The sequence below is a fragment of the Varroa destructor genome, unplaced genomic scaffold, assembly GCF_002443255.2.
Source record: "Varroa destructor unplaced genomic scaffold, Vdes_3.0 BEIS01000001.1, whole genome shotgun sequence".
Lineage (NCBI taxonomy): Eukaryota > Metazoa > Arthropoda > Arachnida > Mesostigmata > Varroidae > Varroa > Varroa destructor.
The window spans coordinates 52,571,795-52,587,965 of NW_019211454.1; the positions used below are offsets into that span (position 1 = coordinate 52,571,795).

Below are 16,171 nucleotides of genomic sequence, written 5' to 3' on the forward strand. Positions count from 1 at the left end.
AAAACGACGCATCGATGGCTGTACAGAACTAATTGTTCGATAATTTTTGATTCTTGAAAATTTTTCGCTGGTCTGGATTTTTCTGCCTGTCACTTCAACTCACTGGTCGTCGCCTCATTAAGTTCGGGTATTTTTCTTCTTAATTCTTAAATTTTTCCTTTAATTCATTTTCTCCGCTGCCGTAATCGCTGGCCGTCCTTCTTCCGACGCCTGCAAACTGATTGCTGGAAAGCGTTCAAAAGAAATAATGTTTCCGGTCTGTGCAATCGCGTCGCAATCACCCCTTGACGGTCCTTCCAGACAGTCCATTGAGCGACTTCCTTAGTACTTTTTCTCCTTAGCACTGCGTTTTACAACCAATCCAGCATGAATAGAATGACAAGCCTGTTTATATTGAAACCAGCTTTATCGGCAGCACAAAAGAAATGCACATGAGGGGGCAACGGCCAGCGAAATGGGGAGCTCGACGTCTCCGTGCTTTGACTATATTTCTGACGTGACCTTAGCGAAGGCCTACTTAAGGCAATCAATTCTCAGGTCATTAATCTACGTGACGGTCCATATCAGAACGAATAATTTGATCAGACTAGAATTTCAGAAGAAAATTCAGACAGAAAAAATTAAGCTCTTACTACATTTGATGTTATATTTCTCCTGTGAAGAGTTACCTTTACGTGAAAGAATTGATATGAAAAGACCTATGTTGTTTAAAGTTGCCTTTATAGGACGTTTACCTCAACCTCATTGTGGGCATACCACAAACTTGACGCTGAACGCGAGAGAACGCTGAAACCTAATATTGGAACTGATCGATATTGTCGAAACGGGCTCTGGTCTATTATTGGATCTATGCGAGGACCTCGTTTCAACACGGTACGTATGACTCACTGGCAGGATTTCCAGCGTTACTCTTTACGAAAACTTTGAGACGAACTCGAAGACAAGCAAGCTCTGAGAACCTAACGACTGAGAAATCATATTTAAGAAGTGTTATTATCGTAAAAGACAACGAAACTATAACCAAAAGATACCGTACACAGATTACTAGACACCGTCGCCTTAAGTTAAACAAATTTCGTTACAACAAGTTGATTTCAAAAAAAAAAAAATTATACCGACTACCTGCCGTGATATGACAGACAAAACGTGATGTTTGTCGATTTTTCGCTCGCATGTCGCCTATCGATTATAATACTTTTTTCCTTTACACTTCACATCATAATAACATAAGTTTTGTAGCAGTTGTAGACTTCAATCTAGTTTTAACAGTAATAATAACAAAATAACAATTGAAGTATCTCAACCAAACAGACATTCACTGTTTAGCGAATGCTGTACAAAACAAGCATAATTTCGAAATCTTACAACGTTCAAATTGCTAGAATGTTCCAATGGGTGGATATGGCAGAAACCACAGAACGGCTATGAAAGGTGAACTGGAGAACAATCACGATTAAACAAACTATAGTTAATCTGTACCCCAGCCACGTTTTCTGCTTGGTTAAGCGTAACAGTTACTAATCAGATGAATCAGAATAGTGGTTACTGGGAGCAAAGCCGACGCGTATTTTTGGTGTCTGATAAGGAAATTCTTACGGATTCCGTCGACAGATGACGACAGCCAGATATACTTGTGCGTCTTAAAATATGATGTTCTGTATAAAAAAAAAAAGCAGCTTTCTATGCAAAAGTAATGTTTAATCTGTCGTTGAGAGACCGCCAGCTGCTTCCTTAGTGATCCAACGGTTTGATAGCTGTTCCTTATCATTAGCGGTCCGAAGCATCTCGAAGCTCAACACCCGAAGCTTTGATATTGGTTTTCGCTACCTTTACTATACTAAAGGGTATATTGAGGACACAGACTTAAAATAATATCTTATCTGTAACCTAGATTAACTAATATTACGCACAGAATTTACAGCCGCGGGATTATCTACAAGTTGTTTATAAAGAAACTACGAATGGGTCTACATCGACGACTGCGTGATGTAATTCTCTGATTGTTGTTTCGTGAAAATTTTCAGACAACAATCACAGTACGGCAAAATCTTGATAGGAAAATACTGACATTCAATATAAACTTATTTATGGTTCGGATTAGGTATGGTCACATCAGAGATGTATTTAGATTACTAAAATATAATATCAGAGTTTGACAAATCAAGCTTCCTTTGGCTTCTTTCTAGATAAGCATATGTTCAATTTCGTCCTGACCTGCTCGCAAAAAATATGCTTTTACCTTATCATTTTCATAATGACTACCTTTCCAGCGTTCTCCGTTGTTCACCATCTACTTAACTCGTTGACAGGCCCCCGCGCACATATGTACTGTGTTTATGGTCGTACATCTGTTCTGTCGCGCACCTAGCTAGCCGTAATGTATATACACTCCCCCTTCTTCCTTCCTTTTTCCCTTCATCCATCTCTCTCTCTTTCTACGCATTTCACGAAGAATGTCTTCAGCCTCACACCGAATTCTAGGCACGTCGACACACTCGCCGGACTCACACTTACTGCTACAGCGGCTTCTGCTGCTGCTGCTGCTGCTGCTGCTAAAACTATTGTCTGGCCTTCGTGGGATAACTATGTTCTTGCCCCCTGACGCAGGCTAACTTCACGCGTTGACGTATAAAAGTTTTTCGGCAGCGTACGTTGTTTGTCCCCACGGCCGATCGAGTCGATGAGCATGTTTAACGAAGAGCGTTTGCTTCCAAAAGCTTGCACAGCAATGTCAGGTTCGGCTGCTGTAACTACGGTGAGTTGTGCCATTATATGTATAAGTACATAGTGTGTAATTAACTGTTTCACAATCGAAACTATATAAATAAAACAGCTGACCACGAGAGCGCATGCGTGAACTCAAAAAGTAGATCGTACGAAGTGCGCGACCTGCTGAAGGTCTGTAGTAGTATTTAGGGTCGGTAGTGCTAGTAAACAACACTTTGCGTATGACACTAAAGATACTCAGGTCGATGTAGATTTGGAATTTAACCTGCAGGCTCATAAAATAAGGCAACATGTGGCAGATCCTATTGAATGCGACTTACTAGAGAAAAAAGCTTTTTGACACCAACGACTCTTAAGACCCTATTCACCTAGACGCCGAAATACAAAAAGAAGTATTGATTATTTTCCATTTCTACACAGATTTTACACAGATCTTTAAATTATAAGCATTTTTTTCCCGAATATTTTCTGGTTTCTGTTGACAGTAGCACTTTTGAAAAGCGCATTCATAAAGGCATCCAAGACAACTTCTGATCCCTAAATGCACGAAGCACATAAACAACTACGACTGTCCGGGCAGCTCGTTATGCGTCGAGGGAAGACCAATTACGCCTTGAAGCTGGTCATGTCGTTTACACCGAGATAATCTTTTGTTTTTTTTATTGACATTCGTGTTTTCATTCTTTTTTCGTTGTTCCACCTTAAACGTTCTGTTGTCCATACAATATTCGAACAATGTAATGTAACGTACACGGTTTGATACAAAGACCGAAATAAAATTTACGGCAACTTTCTATCTACCTCCAAGCACGTGACTCGCACACTCTTTCGTCTCGCGTCTTTCAATATTTCATAATAATATGTCGAGACTGCGAGCAACAGCTTGACCATAAAAGCTTTGTACGCTCCACACGATTTCCGCAGACTTTAAGCATTGCATCTATTCATATACTATATGCTCTTGGCTCGCTGTGACTGTTCAGCGGCGTTCGCGGCTCTCGTCAATGGTAACTAGTAGCCATAATACAACGATGTACCACACGCCGTGCAAGCTCGAAATAGCTACGAGGCTGGTAGAAAACATTTATATTCCCGAGTCGCCTAGTGGACCTTCTGCTAGGCTGGAGTGCTTCGATGGCCAAACAAAAATAGTCACAAGGACGACGACGCACATACAATAAGCTGATAGCTTGCTCCCAAAATGAACAAGTAGGGACGCAAGGCGGAACTCTAGTGAATAGCCCACATCGGCTACTTTGATCGGTTGGTTATCGTTTACACTGTGACGGAATGATAGAAGAAGAAATGTTAGTACCAGAACATTTTGCATATAGCCAGCCAGGTTATCAATGAGCATTCTACATGTGGGTGTTTACCCGGCGATTCTTAGCGTGTTCACCTCCTAATGGATATAGGAGCAACCTGTCACTCTGCCAGATTGTGTTGCGTGGTTGCGTGAGGGTCTGTCAAAAATTTAGCGTTCTATACACCACTTCCCGTTCAACTTGCCAGATCCCGTTCTTATGCTCTAGCGTATTTGCCCTAACGGGTGATACCGTAATCGTCCTATTTTCTTCGATTGAAACTTATATGACACTCTTGCACAACGGTTAAATACATACAACTAACTGCAATACGCTAATGATTACGTAGTTATGCTGAACATTGCCGATCCTAAGTTCTCTTATAAAATGCGATAGCTAAAAATACCACGGAGAAGAAAGAGCGTTTTCGTCGTCCACCTGAATACCGACAGTCTGACCAGGTTCAGTGTAAGCAAAACCTATCCGTTGGATTCTCTCCCATTGGCCATAACTATTTAGAGAATGTTTGGAAACAAAAAATCTCTAACAAGAGTTCTGAAATGAATGAAAGCTGTAGCATCAAAGGCAGAAAATCTCATTCAAATAGCTGTCCCTTTTTTCCTGTTGACGTCATTGGCCTGATATAGTTTTTCTTATTTCACACGGTTGCAATTGTCCGTGCCGACGCGACGGAGGCCTGGTATAGCAGATGTATGTGTAACTGAAGAAAGAATGTTTCCATGGTACCGAAAAAATATTTGATTCGTGCGATAAGTGTCCCTTTCTTTGGACCTGCCGTGCAATGTATGCTATTGGCAGGACGCGGACCAGCCTGGTTAGATGAATCAGGAAGCCTTGAAATGCGTGATACAAGTGTAGCACGGCGAAATATGTATTACGAAGTTTGTACCGTAATGTGAATCGGTTTCAAGCTATGCTTTCACTCCATCGTGTCCTGCCGCACCCTACTTAAAGATCGTCATATTTTTCCCCGTAAAATGCTCGGCCGGATTCTCAATAGAGCAGCCCTCGCTGCATCAACTGGAGCACTCTGGCATAATTTCAACGTAAACGAACTTCGATCAGTACGATAACGTTCAGTCTTCTTGGTCAGTCGTAATTACCAATGAACGATAGAACAACGAAAGCATAAAAAAGTGAAGGCTTACAGGCAGACGAAATGTACGAAATACAGTGGCTTATGGGACACGAGCTTCTAAACCCTTTCAATGGATAATACGGCTATCTGTGAGGGGTTTCAAAATATAGTTATGTTCTTGCGTAATGTTTGCATTTTATTATTTACTAATAACACTAATTCGAAGAACTTACGGACTACAAAATGCAACTGTTTTATAGAGCTAAAAATGTATATATATATATATATATATATATACTGCTCTCGTGGATTGTCTGCAAAGGAATAGTTTTCTGAAATCACGATAAGTGTTCTTCGCTTAAACAAGTAGCGTTGCAAATTACAGTCAAACATCCCCAAAGGCATGACTCACTGTACTCAATGAAAGCGTTCTTCTATACATGGCTGAGGTGACACTATGGTATACGACAACCATAGGAATTCTAGATACGAGCATTTAAATACTATATGATAAAGAACCAAATGTGTTTTAGAAATTGATTTAGTCAGCTAAATACGGTCCCATAAAGCTGAGTTTAAACATCAACAATGTTTGAAAAATGCGCATATCCAACATGCATATACACGTAAAACAACTGAGCCTTATCCCCTTAACACATGACCGAAGTCCTCAAAACCTCATACACATGCTCCAGATGATTAAAGTATGTATACACGGCTGTAATATATGGCGTCTCAAAGGATTTTCTAGTCAGCACCGCACGCAAGATACGTCATCCCCTAAATGCGCCTTCTTACGTATAATATCGATTACACTAACATAGCCTTGGTTCCATGAAATTCCTGCGCTGCTGCATTAAGACCCAACCGGCTCCTATCAGATTGAACGACGCCTGCCTTGCCGCCAAAAGGACGCTCGAATACTACGCTGGAAGAGATTCTTAATCACGAGTGCGACAAATTCGTAATTAACATTAGTTCAGTCCCACAAGCGTGGCTCTGGAAATGCGTGTTTTGTAGGTGAAAATGGGGTAAGAGCGTGATCATCAACAGGACTTCCCACGCTGTCCGTTGGACGTGTAGTTTTTGACGTGTAGCTTTTGCTTTGTCGTCGCTGGCTTAGTTAAAGCTATTGCGTATATGCCAGTACACGTATTTCCAGCGAACGAAATAACCAATTGTTCATTACGATCAAATCAGGTTCCGACGTACCAATATGCCAGACCGTCTGTCTGTATGTAGTGTGTAATTTTAGTTTCAGTGAACATATAATTTTACGCAATTATTGTTTCGTTGCATTATCCATTTATCTTTGCCTTCGTGTCTGCAAGGTATATTATGCATTTCTCAAAGACGAATATTATTTCGAAATTATATATACATCTGTATGCTTTGTTAAGCGGAACGTCTTTTAGGTCGAACAATCGTCAGACACAGAGCAGTAAAGGTCTTTAGTAACACTCCGTTAGGGGGACGTTTGCATACTTAGTCTTAGTACGAAATACGTTTTGCCTAATTATAATCAATATGCAAAGGTTGCTTCGGGAGTAGTACAGACGCTGACAATTTCCCAGCCGATTTACGATAGTTTAACAGAAACTGGCAGTGAAAAGATCAAATAGACTGTTTAGATAGAGAGTTTTTCATTGTTGGTAAATAAGTTTTTTTTACAAGTTCAACGATCGCTTCGCACTCCTTTGTTTCAGCAGAAATGTGCCGAGTAAAGCGTATACCATTTACCTTTGTTTTGGAACGCTACGTTTTTGTTTGCGGAATCCAATCGTATATAAAGAGCAGTTATTTTATCGCTTACTGCTACTAATTATAGGTTGTTATGCTTTTAGCTAAGGACTTAAATAGGTGCATATAAGCGACGAATAGCACTTACCAAGCCAATTCTCTATATAAATAAGCTTCATTATATATTCCACATAAGTGGCTACAGTACCCGGTGCTACCGCTTCTGATTATCGCAGTGGAAACCCGACACGTACCTTATACAAAAATCCCGCAAAAAAACAACAAATCATTTGATGGCTTTGACCCAATAGAGGGTCCTAACCCTATACGAGGCCCAGCCTAACTTCGATCTCGGCTATTTTGATAACATTTTCTCGCTTCAGTACGTTTCAGGACATGGGGTTAGTCGGCGTCGGTGGCCGCCTTTCCACTCTTTCTTTGACAGTAAGTAATAAGTAAGTTGTACAGTGTACAACTTGCTTGGGTGAAATAAAGGCTACGGATAGCGATTGCCGAGTTAATTGCCTGCGCTGTAAATAATGCAATTGTGCTTTGGAACACTCCGGTAATTTTGGCAAAAATAATGATTTTACGATTCGGTCTTAGAATTCTAAGAAAGGTAGAATACCAAATAAAGTGATAAACATCACCGCTAGCTCACGCTTGTAATGCTTCATCAATTAAAATGTACAATATTTCTGTTACAATTAAACTATAGTACTTAGTAGAACTTTTCCAATCATATCATACAACATGGGCCGTCTTATTTTCTCTTAAAAATAACCGACCTTGTCAACCATCAGATATCCTCCGACAGGGGTCATACGTAGCGGTAGCAGTATAACTATGATGAGACTATTTTGTATCGGTTCTCTAGCCAGAAAGCGATATTTTAGATGCTGAAACGTGTTAAATACCGAAGTGAGGGGTGCAATTTGGTCCGAGTGGCTTAACGTACGAACTTAGTACTAGTCACTTAAGTTAGCGGGAATTCTTGCTACGAATAAAAAAACACTAATTGCAAACTTAATTGTACGATTTTTATGCCTGCTTTTATAGATTCAATTTAAGCGCAGGTTTAGTTTCCAAGGTATATTCTATTTAAGAACACTGGCTCACGCTCACTGGATTTACTTTAGGTGCTTGCCAGAGTAGCTTAGGGCTTTAGACAACGCTTTCTGACAACAGCACTCACAAGAATCATACCTCAAGCTGTCCTCGGCTTTGGCCAGTACGTTCTCAATAGGCTTACTTTTACAGTTACTCTAGGCACATTTTTTTGCGGATGTTAGCTAGATGTTTCATAGGCGAAAGCATGTCGATTTAACTGTGTTTCGTAGCCTTTCCCAATGTTACCAAGCTGTTTCCTGAAGGAAAAGTCCCTGACAGTATCGTAGTAGTTAATTAAAGGCGAGATATAAACAGGCAGAACTAAGCATGCATTAACAAAATTGATGTAATTATGTTGTTGGCAAAATGGTATCCGGAAAGCCTGGCTTGAGCAAGTCCTCGGAGACCACTCGGAGAGGAAGTAGTCAGCTTCTTGAGCGAGGTAAGGTTTTTTTATTCATATACCAGTAAAGGTTATCCTTCATTTTGGCTCTTAGTCGAGCTGAGGCTTATGGATATCTTGCGTATATAAAAGAGCGTATAATGTCGATCTTCGCTGCGTAAATGCATGATATATTAAGTTGTGGAGGCCGCTTGAGGCAAGCGCCAGAATGTCATAAGAAAATGCTGATACGAGTAGAGCGCACGCTACCGATTGTGCTATAAATACTAAATTAATTTCGAAAGCTGTAAAATATGCTTGAGTTACTCTAGGACATCATCTACTAGAATAGGTCATAGTACCCGTTGACGCATTTTGAGCCGAGTGACGTTTGTGGCTTGTACGAAAATTCAGCAGAAATAATGTATATATAAAATAATTATGCGCTGATCATCGACTGCACCGTTATATTTGCAGGCAGTGAAATAAATGGGTGTTTATATCAAGTACGGAAATAATAATCCAGAAACGGTAACTGGCTATGGGCTATTTCGTAGACCGGGATGTATTGATCCCTTGTAGTGCGGCTTCAACGCAGAGTCTTCGGAAGATGTATTTTGCGATCGGTTACGCTATCAGAATAGGTATTCATACTAGACTCTGTTATGTACACCTACTTCGTCCAATGAGTTCCCATTATCGTGCAATATTATCAACGTACGTAATACAGCGCCTCCATTGTTGCTGGTTATTATATGAAGAAAGGCAGAAAAAAGCACAGTGAACAAACACCCTGTAAGCGACATCATTATAGGTATAACCTAAGATCTAGGAAATGTATTTTATTTTTTAAAAAAAATTATTATATTTAGAATATTTTAATACTTATCTATACTGTCAGTGGCCAATCATTCTACTCGTAAAACAAATCTTCAAGAAATTAGAAAAACGTTTACATCAGAAGGCACGTCTATGTGGCATATTATCTACATTAGATCCAGTAGCTATTCAGTTTCGTAAAGGGATAAAAGATAATAATGAAAACTCTTGCAAAATTCTCTAACACAAATCGGTTCATGCTCATTAGGTACCTCTTTTTAGTAAGTCCTGACGCCGGGATTTTTATTAAACTTGTATGTATCCAGGATAAATTATCGGTCAAGCCTATCTGGCTTAATCCGACAAAGGCGTGCATGCCGCATGTCCACGTGTCGCGGAACTACGCTTTGTTACGGCACAGAAACTAAACGCCATGTTCTGCTTACTGCAAAGTCAACGAAACCGAAAGACCCGTAAAAGATTGTTATACTGTATTTTATAATGAGTACTTGGCCAAATCACTTTCTACTAAAGCTTGCGGAAATGCGTTATGCTCTGGGAGATTAATTGACTCTGAATTGAAGTACTAAAGCGCCCTGCACCGGCCCAAGCTGGAGCATATTGGCGCCTGCATTGGAAACTTGCTCTCTTCACAAGGCAACTGCTTCGAACGCCGGCATTTACTTCTAGCGAGCATTGGGGTAAGACTGCAAACATATTGGTACGTCGCATCAACACTTGCTGTGAATGATCCGCTAGTTGAATAACTATTGGAAAACGTAACTTGCGCCCGGAAGGAACGATTACGTTGCCGTCTAAGGCTCAGTGGCATAGAGAACAATTCTACTGACCCAATAAGCTCGTCTTATGACCAGTATACGAAGCTAAACTACTTCTTAAACTGTACTATATGTTCGAATAGAACAAGTTTAAAAGTTTCATTTTTCATGGACGTAGACCTCTCTTTTAGTAATCGGTTCGTTTGGACAACAGCCGTGTATTACCACCGCATGTGAGAGAATATGCATAGATTCAACGGATGCGTACGTTCACACGAATACCTCCGTAACAAACGACAACAGCAGGGAAACGTATCGGATAAAATCTATAGCGTATTTGGCTGCCTCTGCTTTGATTTCCTTTGTGTCTGTATATTAAGCTTTCAAATTCAGAGAACCGTAGGGTAAATAGGACCCTTGGTCTTTTGTTCGAGCACAAAGACGAGCACTGAGCTTTTGATTAAATGACAAACAAATGGCAAATTGTCCCAGAGCATTTTGAGACTCAATGTAAACACAGTGAGTTTTTTAATCTAGACAGTTTGCCTCTTGTTGAAGTTAAAGCAAGCTACGCTAACGAATAAATTTACGTTAGCGATAAGTTACTTCCACCAAGCGACAGTGGCAAATTCGATATCGTTTTTTGTTAGAAAGGCGAAGTATCAGCATTTTGAGCCGATCCTCGTAGCGCTGTCGCCAAAAATGTTTTTGGTCGAATTATGTGTGACCCTCGCAATTTCCATTGCACTCTCTACTTGTAGTATGTTTCAAATCGATGTATATATAGTGGCATCGTTGCTGAGACTTTTCGGATCTTACACATTATTGACACAGCTGGTTCAGAACAATATTCGTCTGTATTTTTGCTGTTGGATTTTGAAAGTTTCGGAGATCTGTGATGTACATACGTCACCAGCGGCTGATGGTGCCTAGGGTCAGACTCACTAAACTCTGATTTCCTCCATTTTACAAGAAGTCACGCCAGGCCCCTTTGAGCTTGACATTTATCTACTGTGTTTAAGTCGACTGAATTTCTAATTTCCACTATAGCATACATACTGAACACAATGAGATGAAGAGCATTTGATCTAGCAATGACGTGAAATCAAGATAAACCTTTTACAGATATTCACTCACCATGAGAACGGCCGCTTCGCGAAGGTCTTGGATGCTAGTCTAGTAAACGCTTTTTTCCAGGCCCATCTGTCAGGATACACTTTGCGGTCATCCCGAAGGCGGAAAAAGTGTGGTCATCGTGAATGTGGGCGATATACGGCAAAGACGGAAATTACTCCACTTTGCTGAGGATGGGTTTTTCTCTCAGTTGTTACTCCCAATGCACTCATTGGTATTCAGCCGCACAGTGGCCTAATTCTGGACCAAGGCGTGCCAAGGAACGATTCGAAAGGCCATGAACGCGCTGAAAGAAAGAATCGCTTTTTCTTCTTAAAGAGCAATCCAACATTGGCGTGATTATATTCAAAAATTTAATGCAGTAGTCTTAAGCCGTCACAAAGTGATTTAGAGTATTTTGATTGTCGTCGTTAAGGTTGTTTCTCTGGAATTTGTTAGACCACATTCATTGGATCTTGCTTTTGTTCGTCTTTTTTGTGCGTTACATGGCCACTGTTGGAAATCCAGAGGCACCTAAGATGCGTTCCCCTTGGTCTACTACTCCATCCGAGCGTCCGTAATGTACTAGGTAGGATCAGAATTTCAAATAGAATTATGCGAATTCGGAATCGCTCGTGATAAAATTCACATACAAAATATCTGCCCACTTTTACGCATGAGTTGAAATATTTCCCTTTGTTCCTGAGCATAATTTGGCGCTGTTTACATCGTATACTTTCATTGTTGCTTATGTGTACAACCATTTCTGACACAATCAAATATTGCCATCTGGCCACGGTTCACGCTGTTCAGGTACAGCCAAAATCGTTATGCCGTCAATTAGTCGTAAGAACACCACCGCATGGAGTTGACAGATCCGAAAAACAGAAGTAGTGCACAAAGGCGTTTGGTACGGTGTGATCTAAACCTTATATGTCCTGCATGGCGCTGAAGTAAGTGGGAGTATAGTTAGCACATATATAACCAACTGGCCTACATGCTCTGGCTGCATATATTTGTCTCCTTGTTCTTCTGTTAAAGTGCTAATAGCCTAGATAGGGTGAGTTAGTCGCTAGGAAAAACAATCGAGAAGCATGGGCCTGGAGGGAACGTCGTCCAAACTAAACGAATAAGTAGTGTGGCTCGAAAACTTCCATTAAGGCCGGTTAGCGTAATTCCTATGGCTTGTGTAGCCTTGAACGTGAATTAGACTAGGTGCTGATGACGGCTGGGAACGATTTGCGTGCTTCTGATACCAGTTTCATTAAATGGCAGTTTTTAACACGAAAAAAATTTATGGTTGTAGCTTAAAAGTTTCGCTTAGTGATTGCAGAAATCACTGAAAGCCTGCCTGTCTCTGGTGATATTCAAAATAGGTATTAGTGCAAAAATCGCGCAACGGTAAATTTCTAGTTGCTCCGTGTAAATTAGCAGCCCATACTATATATCTTGCAGGACAAGCGGCTTAGCTATCAACGCTACCTTCAGCGAGCGTATGTAATACGTGTGGATTTCATTAAAATACATTTCGAAAAAACTGTTTGTGCGCGTTTAACCGGCTAGGAAAGGCCAAGCGCAGACAAAAAGCAACGTCATCGTCATGTAGGGGGGGGGGGGGGAAGTAAGGCCACATGAGCCAAAATTTGCCTGGAACCATTGTTCGAGACGAGAAAAATGATGCTAGTAGATTTGTCGAAGGCTCTCTTATCAAGTGGCCTAGATGGGCTCACCACTTTGCTCCTCAGAATATTTGAAGACATCTATGCTGTTGGCCTATACAGCTTTACAATGTGGGGTTAAGTGGGTTAGAGATGGTTATATGGACCATCATTAATCTTGTATTAGTAAGTTTGAATCCATGATCATGACCATATATGAGGTGGTGTATATATCAACAACATTGTTATGCCACCAAAGCTGTCGAAGTGCGACATCATGAGTGTAAACATATGATGCCTCAGCTCAATTTGACATATATACGAATCTGAGTTGTACTCTGAGACTTCTTCCGAGGTCTACGTGAAATTAGGCCTCGACCGTATCTGGTTTCATATTCAGTGGCTGATACAGTTTTACCTCATCCCAACTTGTTCGGTGATCACGTAATATAATTCAATATACTGATTTCGACATAACGTAACTTACTTTCAATTTGCCTTTGAAAATGTAGCTTTAGAACAGATAAAGCTGTGGTTTAAAAAAAAAATTCGTCTAACAAAAGTATTTTGAAAGTTCCGAAGGTTTGATAATATTGAAACTTTGAATTGCATTGAATATGAATTTCCATAATTTTATCTTTCTCCACACAGCGGCTGAACGCGAAACTTGCGTAACAACTTACGGTGAACGGAGCGGCGAAGCTCTTAGCTCAGAAGCTTTATCTGAATATCCACCAGCTCACTTTCTAATCGTTCCCTATTTTGAAATATTTTAGTACCTGACCCAAATTGAAGTAATAGCACCATCTGAAATAACTCTTTTGAAATTAAAATTTCAATGCGTTTATACAATTGAGTCACATGTATCAACACCGTTCGACTTATATAGGAACTGTTACTACATGCAGAATTAAGATTCTGTTTTTGTTTCCATTCGTTATTGCTAGATGAAACAAAGAACATATTCAGATTATGCGTTTAATTAATTCATATTTAGATCGTACGTTATTTTGCTTCGCAACACAAGAATTGGTTGGGTTTCGATCTGAAAATTATGTATATAAAGGCTATAAAGCCTAACTGTAAACAAGGTTATATATCTACAAGGCAGTAATAGAAGGCAACAAGTGACAGTAGTAGAACGTTATCTAAGTATTTTTTACACTACCACATGACCAAAATAACGCCCTACGAACAAAACAAGCGATGACATGACGACGTCTTTTACGTGGCGGCGTTTAAACGCGATATCCGAATACGTTTAGATTTGGGAGTCTAGGAATTTTCTGTTGTAGGATTAGGCCGTTTCTGGAACCAATCTGGTTACCTAAGTATCAACTACGTTTCACTTCAGCTGTGCACATCTAACAAATAGGGTTAACTTAGACCGATGTTTTTTTCGATTTTGACTGGACGCAAGGCCATCGTATCGAGTGTTGTTCACAGACGCATACAACATTTATTAAGAACGGAAGCGAGCCAAAACAAGCCTGCCTCAAGTTAATCTATTGGTCTGCGCTTGAAAAAGTTACCAATTCAGACCATTTGTTTCTCTCGTAGTCACATTAGACAAGGCCCGGGCTTGGGCCTTTCATAAATAATCTTTACTACATACTTTATCCATATAAGCTTAATTATGTAATAGATAGAAGCATATATTTAGATAAATAAAGATTTGTTGTAATTTTGAAACTGAAATAAAATAACTTTTGGGTCCTTTTTTGTGATCTTCTGATTTGTCCGAATTCGGTTTGGTAGAAAAAAATTCTTGTATGGTGTGTTCCTTATCGTCAGAAATGATTACCCCTATCTGTATCAAGAACCTTCTCTATTTTTTTTTTTTGAAATAACTGTGAACACATGGTTTGCCATGCCAAAAACACTGTCATACCACGTGTTTAATTTGCGACATGATCGTTGTTTCCTGGTAGATTTATGCAAGGTTTGTATGACATATTATGCCACTATTGTAATATGCCGTTACATAGCATAAATGAAGAATTGATCGATGTCCGCATCAGTGTTTTATGGCTCGCGTTGAATAAAATGGGGACGGAAAAATGTGGAAGAGAATATACCTAAGGCTATGAATGGTAGATATGGGGATACGAGCCTGTGTAGGCGCAACTGGTCACGTTTCGCGGCAAGTATGCTATCAAGTGCTTTATCTTACATTATTAGACAATTTGTACTGCGCGGTGCTTGACGGGATCTTCTCGAAAAAAAACTCGAATGCTGCATTCATGAGTACATGGTTTAAGTTATCGTACTTCAATTGGTCACCTCAACCATACAAATTACCAAAAATAAGTGCAATAACATATAGATGTAACACCATATATTTCCCAGAAGAAGAAAACTTATTTTATTGTAGAGCGCTTTTATTCAAGGAGTGCCATTAATGCTTTTTTACAGTATTAGTAGGTGGAAACCGGTCAGAGTGAGAGGATCCGCATGGAGTAACATGAATAGGAGAGCTTCGTCACAGGACCTAGTATAAACCTTTTTTTTTTAATGAACAAACGAGATCTTTCAGGGCAATCACAGACATCAGACCTTGAAAAATCGTTTTTTCTTGCTTACTCATAACTACACTTGTAGGTCGCTTAGACGTTATTTGCCATAGGATTCCCTTCATTTTCTGTGTAGTGCGTATTCAGTTCTAATAAGACAAGCTATTGTTCTTTCTGATATTTAGTAAAGCGGTATATGAAAGACTATTTATTTATATAACATTCAAATCAAATATACTCTGACGCCAAAAAAACACATTAAACAAGACGAGATCTTCTGAGAAGTACTTTTTACCAGCGCAAAAGCCCTTGCCACGGTTTCAAGAGCAATATCAGTAATTATATACTTACATAGTTAGCCGTATGGATTCGCTCAAGTTTTAGTACTGTACAAGTATCAATGGATACCAAGAGATGCCCTTGTTCATTACGACGTTTCGACGCAAACAATGAGCGTCGTGGTTGCAGATGCAGCAATTTTTGTCCCACACGTAGGAAAATATAGCATGCGGGCGTTACCCAAAGCAAAACCGCCGACCACATGAAATTTTTTAGACTTGATCACATCAACCTGCCAAACTCGTCGTAGCTTACCGTATTCTTCGTCATTGTCGTTTGTTCTTTATCGCCGACTGGGACGACAAGATGGTCCAAGCTACCAATAAGAGCCTGAGGCAGCTTAGCCGTGTCGTCATCGAACTGCTTGCCTTACCCTTCCCTATTTTCCGAAAAGTCCGCCGTCGTTCCTACCAGCAGGACACAAAGGCAGAGGCCCACAGCGACTCGGCAACAGCAGCAGGAGTAAAAGAAAAAGGAAGGTCCGAGTCGGGGACCCATCATCTACATCGTCCGTTGACTGTCTTCTTTTCCGTATCTAGGTCCCTTGCCTGCTTGTTACTTTCTCGTGTGGAAGTTCTACTGCTGTCA

The 16,171-nt window shown here is 40.2% G+C and overlaps 1 protein-coding gene and 1 long non-coding RNA gene across 9 annotated transcripts in view; one reads left to right on the plus strand and one right to left on the minus strand.

Annotated features, from left to right (window-relative positions):
- LOC111254585 (DGAT1/2-independent enzyme synthesizing storage lipids-like) overlaps positions 1-16,171 on the minus strand; it is a 44,614-nt gene that overhangs the window by 22,889 nt on the left and 5,554 nt on the right. For 3 of the 8 annotated variants that reach the window (XM_086993137.1, XM_086993135.1, XM_086993106.1), the window contains exons 2-3: positions 11,098-11,380; positions 9,454-9,626 (exon numbers count right to left, since the gene is read on the minus strand). The exons of 3 other annotated variants lie outside the window; for them this stretch is intronic. The gene's annotated coding sequence lies outside the window, so the exon portion shown is untranslated. The remainder of the gene's footprint in view (positions 1-9,453; positions 9,627-11,097; positions 11,381-16,171) is intronic. 2 more of the 8 variants (XM_086993158.1, XM_086993108.1) reach the window with 1 other exon arrangement.
- LOC147758801 (uncharacterized) lies at positions 2,512-9,460 on the plus strand. The gene is made up of 4 exons (XR_015330364.1): positions 2,512-2,755; positions 7,254-7,314; positions 8,362-8,422; positions 8,840-9,460. It is a non-coding gene; the product is annotated as an uncharacterized LOC147758801 (long non-coding RNA).